The 7,214-nt window shown below is 38.5% G+C and overlaps 1 long non-coding RNA gene across 1 annotated transcript; it reads left to right on the top strand.

Annotated features, from left to right (window-relative positions):
* Positions 1–2,734: 2,734 nt before the first annotated feature.
* On the top strand, positions 2,735–6,904 carry LOC140559435 (uncharacterized). Its single transcript, XR_011979889.1, has 2 exons — positions 2,735–3,013; positions 3,152–6,904. It is a non-coding gene; the product is annotated as an uncharacterized lncRNA (long non-coding RNA).
* The last annotated feature ends 310 nt before the right edge of the window (positions 6,905–7,214 follow it).

The raw sequence follows: 7,214 nt of genomic DNA, 5'->3' as shown, positions 1-7,214 counted from the left end.
TTATTCGAAATTTTACCCAGTATTAAAGGGTTAATTTTAAACGCCTATTGAATAGCACATAGAATAATGGGAGAAAGAACTAGATCTCTCTGAAGATATGTGTAGTAGTGCTTTACAAAGAGTTAATGACAACACAAATGGCAACTGTGTCAATTGCAATTTAAGGTTCTCAATCACATACATTGGAGTACGGCTAGGGTAACTTCTTTCTATCCTGGTGTTGACAGTATCTGTCTCAGATGTCATAGGTTAGGGCATAGCCATCACATATCAGCCTTTTGGGCTGCTGTGTTTAATGCTCTTAAAAACAAATGTCGCCTGATAGTTGAGCTGTGTGCTTAAATTGCTGTAGTTGGAGTTACAGTGATTATATGAAGATTAGATTTATACAAAATTAGATTTAGTTTATTGTGCTTTTGTGCCTAATTTGACTGCCTGTAAATAAACATATATCTAAATCAGAATAAGGGATGCAGTGATCTGGCTTTTTCAGTACCAAAACCGGTACATAAACTTTGCACATCAGTCGATACCAATCCAATGAATTAATAAACCGTATACCTCACCATGTGGTAGAGACTTAAGACATTAGGGTTGACTTTTACATTACTTTACTGAAACAAAATATCAAATTAATTATTAGATATAAATGTACTAATTTGCTATTTATTTGTCACTAAAATGTATCAGCCAAAAAATAAGTCGCTCCACTTTGTCAAACACACAAACAGTAATCAATCTTATTTTTAAATATTTAGTGTAAACAGTAATTCAAAATAAAATCTAGCAGCTGAACCTGAAAATAAATAAGTAACTTGGCCAAACATACAAGCAGTAATCAAACATGTAAATATTAAGCACAATCTCACACCAACAAATTAAAGTGAAAGGATCAGTTCAATTGGTCGGCCTAATTATCCGATACCCGTTTCGAATATTATCTATAGCTAATGTCTAACTGCTCTTAGTAGAGCAAAACAGTATACAGACAAAGATTATTTATCATCTAGCATCCTCCCAACTGATGACTAGATTTCCCAAAACCTTTGATGCCTGTTATCAATTTCAAAGGTGAGCTTCTCTAATGGAAAGAGGTCTGATATCTGAGTCATACCACATTTTAGGTGAAGGACCATCTGAAGATATTCACAACAGCAAGATGCTAGATATGTTAAAGTCCCTAACAAATTAGCCTGAGTGTCATTTAGGACCAGATCGGGACTATGGTTCAAAAGATATGAACATGGTGATATATGGACGTTTTTGTCCAATATCTCCATAACAAATCAAATAAATTTTTAAGCAAAATACAAATACAAAGCAGCTTTACACAAACAGTAATTAGTAAAAAGACAAGTAATCAACAACTTAAGTGAGCAAGCCAAAGGTGACAGTGGCAAGGAAAAACTCCTTCAGAGCTGGAGGAAGAAACCTTGTGAGGAACCAAGACTCTTTTTATAATAATCTCTGAAAGTTTCATTAACAGTGACAAAACCTCCTTTTAGGTCCAAATGACACTGGAAATAAACTATCAGACTTCATGTTAGACTTGGCTGATGCTTTATTCCTGGTCTAGCAGCTAAAAATCTTGGCATCATATTCGATTCAGATCTAATATTTGAGCAACATATAGCTAATATTAGTAGGACAGCCTTTATGGAGCTTAGGAACATCGCCAAACTAACAAACTCCTTATCTCTACAGGGTGCAGAAAAGCTAGTACATGCTTTTATTACCTCAAGGCTAGATTACTGTAATGCACTTTTATCAGGTTGTTCCAGCAGGAACCCCAATAAACCTCAGCTAGTTCAAAATACTGCAGCCAGGGTCCTTACTAAAACTAGAACCATATCAGTCCAGTTCTATCAGCACTTCATTGGCTTCCAGTTAAATTCCGTATTGAATACAAAATTCTTCTATTAACATATAAAGCCCTACATGACCTCGCTCCTGACTACCTGCGGGATCTTATTACATATTATAAACCATCAAGAGTACTTGATGGGTACTCAGGGTATTGGCTTCTTAGTAGTTCACAAAATTCAGAAAACCTCAGCAGGGGGAAGAGCCTTTTCTTATAAAGCCCCCCAACTCTGGGATAACCTTCCAGATAATGTTCGGGACTCAGACACAGTCTCAATCTATAAATCTAAGATGAAAACTAATCTGTGTAGTTTAGCTTTTGGTAATTAATGTTTCCCCTTAGATAAAGCTTGTAGGTCCAGGGGTTTGCAGACACAGGGAATTGTAGTACACTGAGAAGCCGGAGCTGTCGTCTTGCTGCTTGCATGCGATCACTCAGGTTTGTGGACGGTGGAGCAGATGGACGCAAGCGTTTCAGGTAGCTCCCATGTCTATGTTACCTTCTGGCTCTCTATCTGCTACTATTAATATTACCACTATTAACTATTATTACTCTGACCATCACTGCCATGACTATATTAAGTTCTACTACACCATGATTAATATATTATGATTATAACTTTTATCAATAATTTATAAATAGTTCTGACCAGAGGAGTATGGGTCCCCCTTGTCACGCCCGCGCCGCCGCGCCCGCCCCAGGGGTGGTCCCGGGACGCGGCTCACAGGCGATCATGAACTCCCCCTTCATGGTTATGTTATGTTCGGGACTTTTGTGCTGACAAGGACTCTTAGTTTGACATTCACCGTCGCCATCTTGTGTTTTGTGATTTGTGTCTCATGCCCGTTCCTCGTTAGGTTGATGTGTCACACCTGTGGGCTGGTGTATTTAAGTAGGGCGAGTGGCAGCTGCAGGTTGCCGAGAATTACTCTTAGTGCTCCCCATGCACTCAGGATACTCTAGAGTAACCTGGCATACTCTAGATTCGCCGGTCTTGTCTGTGAGTTCTTCTGGATCTAAGAGGACTCTTCCAGCCGTAGCTAGTTTAGCTTAGTAGGTAACTAGTTAGGCCGTGTTGTTCTCAAGGTCCGGTTTGGGGAGACCAGTCTGATTATGGTGTTGTAGGCAGAGCTAAAGTCAATGGACTAGGTGAGTGCAACCATGCACAAGGCAGGGCAAAACTCTCCGGTTCGGTCGTCTAGGTTTGGCGGCAGACCCCCTACTCCCACGAGTCATGTAAGTTCAACGCGCCTGACTAGCGCACTTTGTTTGTTTGTCTCTGTTCAGGGTTTTCCCCAGGCTCGGCTTGGTGGTTCATGTTTCCCGGATAGCGGTTCAGGCTCAGCCCCGGCAGCTAGTACAGCCCTAGTGCCTCACCAGCCCCAGGTGTGTTATTTTGTTTTGTCCCTTTTGGTTGTCACAGTTGTTTCTGTTCTGCTTTACACCACGTAGTTATTGCTGCTGTTTGTTTTACGGTTTATTGTTCATCAATAAACGTCTCGCTTTGGTCCATCCCCTGCGAGTGTTCTCCCTCAGTGTCAGACCGTGTGGATCATGACACCCCTTGTGAGTCTTGGTTCCTCCCAAGGTTTCTTCCTCTAGCTCTAAAGGAGTTTTTCTTGCCACTGTCGCTGTTGGCTTGCTCACTGGGGGGTCTTGGATCCTTCATGTCGTCTTGCGTTATTTCTTTTTTCTGTATTTTACTAATTATGCAAATTTGTGACGAGTTGTAAAAAAATAAATTTGACTTGGCTTGAATTAAATGTGGGTCATATGCAATGTTACCATTGTCTATTCTAATAACTTCTATAGACTATTTTCTGATTCACCTTTAACTGATAAGCTAATAATCTACTTGATCTATTCCCATGTTCTTAGTACTTCTGCTAAATTAGAAAATAAGTTTCTTTATATAATCTGTATAATGCAGGTTAAACTGAGCTCTTGCTTTAGCCAATTGGTTCCAATTGTTTTGCTGCCTAAATTTTGTTTAAATAATTATTGCACACTTTCTGTAAATCCTATAAACTTCATTTCACTTCTCAAATATCACTGTTCGTCTGCTATGATATATTTAACTGAAATTGCTGATCCGAACAACCAATGATTTATAAAGGAAAATCATCAATTAGTTTTTGCATACCACTGTACATACATTATGGCTAAGATATGGGCTATATAGAATTAGGTTATGGTCCAAGATTGCTGAGGTTTTAGAATAGAAGTTTTTGAATAGAAGAATATTTTACTATGTTATTCATGGTAACACCCTTTGTCAAAACTAAATCTAGGGTATGATTACAATAATGTGTAGGCTATTACATTTTGGGTATGCCGACTGAGTTTGCCAAAATTCTAAATGGGGCCCGGGTCGTCTTCCTTTTTTATGCATTTTTTTGTTTAGCCCTTGTGCACCTCATCCTCCTAACCCCTAATTGCTGTGTGTATGCAGATGGGTTCAATGCAGAGGATAAATTCCATTGGCCATAAAGAATGATCTTAATTTTAGATTGTTTGTTTTTGCCTGTGATAAACCTACATTAGGAATTGTCTTGCCCTTTTTTTCCTTCGTGGCCTATGTCTGTTTTGCCCTGCCTTGTGCATGGTTGCACTTACCTAGTCCATTGACTTTAGCTCTGCCTACAACACCATAATCAGACTGGTCTCCAAACTCAACACTCTTGGAATGTCACACACTGTAACTGGAGCACGGACTTCCTCACTGGCAGACCAGTCCGTCAGAATGGGTGACCATGCCTCCCCCACATTCACATTTAGCGCTGGATGCACAAAAAGCAGCATTCTCTTATCCATGCTCTACACTTTGTATACCTATGACTGCAACAATGATGAGGGACCATACAGAGAGAAAGTAAAGCTCCTTGAGTGGTTCACTGATAACCTCTCCCTCAATGTCAGCAAAACCAAAGAACTGATTGTTGACTTCAGGAGTGGGAGCAAAGTGCACACACCCCCATGAGCATCAAGAATGTGGTGGTGAAGGGTGTGAGCAGCTTCAAGTTCCTCTGCGTCCACTTATCTGAGGATCTCTGCTGGGTACTCAACACATCACACAACACCTACACTTTCTTTGACAGATTAAGTTACTGTTTCGTTGTACTGTACAAGCCTCTTTTAGTACAATAACGATTTACTTTAAAAAAAAAAATAAAGCTGCTTTGTGACTACAGTTGTAAAATACAAAATCACCACTGCTATACCAATTAATTTGAACTTATGCAGACCATAGTGATCGAGTGTTTTATGGTCGGTGATGAGTATTGGAGATCTCTAGAGATCATGGCCAACACCTTTTTTCAATTTGTCTGGACTTGCTTTCTGTTTCACTCGATGTGCATGACCTGGTGGTCATTATTACAGAGCTAGGCTGATGTAGTGTTAGTTTTGCCCAAGGACTCCTATTGGTGTAGTGCAGATTTCATTGTGCCACACCAACTAGGGCTGCAACTATCAAATATTTTTGGAATTGAGTATTCTTTATTTATTTATTTATTTATTTTTTACATCAAGTAATCAGATAAATCATGCTTTTGTGTTTTTAAACAACTATATCAAGTGTTATGCAACATGAAAGGCCTGTTAAAATGATCAAGCAATTGGCTGTTAATCCTCTTAAAAGGTTTTTATTCAAACACTTTTACAAGATCAAAACCTTTTGTCTTATTGTCTGCAGGACTAAGCCCAGTTAATCAACCTTTCTGTGGAACTTTTATGATGTACATGAAAGAAAACCCTATAAAATACAACTTCACAAACATATTTTGCCTTAGTTTTATCTTTGTTAAAAAAGGGAAAACTGTGTACCCCCTGCAATAGCCCTTCTGAGAAGAAAGAATAAACATTTAAAAGTATAACGGTTCTTTATTTTCCAATCGTCTCCAAAAAGAAACCTATATGCTAATGAATGTAGTCATTGATGAAATCGTTCATGAATTTTTCCATGTGTTGCATTTATTATTACTACTATGTATGGAAAAGGCATGTTTTGAGATGTAACGTGTGCGTGCATCTTGCTATTTTCTTAGACACAAGAGTCACAGACTCTTCAGTGTCCAATTGCAAGCTAGCATCCTATCCACCACAATGCCTTTTTGCCAATTGCAGGTTGTATGAACTAAATACATCTCAATGTTTGTATTTATCTCCATTCTAATTAAAATTTATGAGTCTATCATGAATCTACTAAGACGGGGATTGTCAAGTTGTGGGGCGAGTCATCCTCATCAAGCACAGGGCTATTATGACAGAGAAAGCTATATGTGAAATCCAAAGGCCTGGTTGCATCGAACCACAGAAAATATGATGAAAGGTACTAAAATATGGGTTTACATGCATCATACTAAAAAAGAGCAATACCAACAGTGTGTTGTATGTTCAGAGGTACTTGACTGCAAATGACAGTTTAAAACATGTCAAAATTAATACGGTACTTGAACACCAGGCATCCGACATTCAGAGATACGTCAGTTGACTTTTTTTCGTGGTAAAGAGTAATTGTTGGCTACTTAGAAACAGACAATGGTCAGCCAAATGTCAGCGAGTGCCTCATTGTAATGTCTCCCTCTGCTGGCCTCAGTGAGGAGCTCATTCACAAGTCATGCGCTCTAATGTTCAAAGCCTAAGCATTAACGCACATGATTAATCTGCAACCTTTAATGTGTATAACCTTTTTATGCAAATTAATAATTTTACCAAGTTCATCTTACACACTCCCATATAAGTGACCTCCTCCCATAGGTCACTCTCTTTACAGAGCCTAGTGATGTATTAGCAGTTTTATTTAGCGATGGTTATTCAGTATTGTATTTTATCTGCTGATACCCACTCCCCTTGCACATTTTTCATTTCTTTCTTATTCTTTATTACTGCACTGTTTTTCATCTCTGGTTAGGTTCAAATGTTTTTTATTCTATTTATTGTTATTGTTGTATTACTGTGCTGTAACTCTCTGCTAAATGTCCTTCAGAATCAATAAAGTGTCTATCTGACTGTCTAGCTAAACACAGCTTTGCTACTATGGAGCTGATTGGGTAGATTGTTTTATTTATGCTGAAATATAAATTAAATCTTATAACTAACTAACACATACTTTCTCTCTCTCTCTCTCTCTCTCTCTCTCTCTCTCTCTCTCTCACACACAGCTACTCCTTTCTTAGCCAGCTTAGTCCAGCCCAATGACTGAGCCATCTATTTAGTCTCATAAAAAGTTTTGTTTGTTTGTTAGGCAGACCACACGTTAATTAGTTCTTCTGCCCAAAAATTGAAGGCCATGCTATCTAGCATTTTAACTTGCGATTAATCATAATTAATTACAGAATATGAAACTTTT

The sequence above is a fragment of the Salminus brasiliensis genome, chromosome 7, assembly GCF_030463535.1.
Source record: "Salminus brasiliensis chromosome 7, fSalBra1.hap2, whole genome shotgun sequence".
Lineage (NCBI taxonomy): Eukaryota > Metazoa > Chordata > Actinopteri > Characiformes > Bryconidae > Salminus > Salminus brasiliensis.
This window is presented reverse-complemented; position numbering and strand designations above follow the sequence as displayed.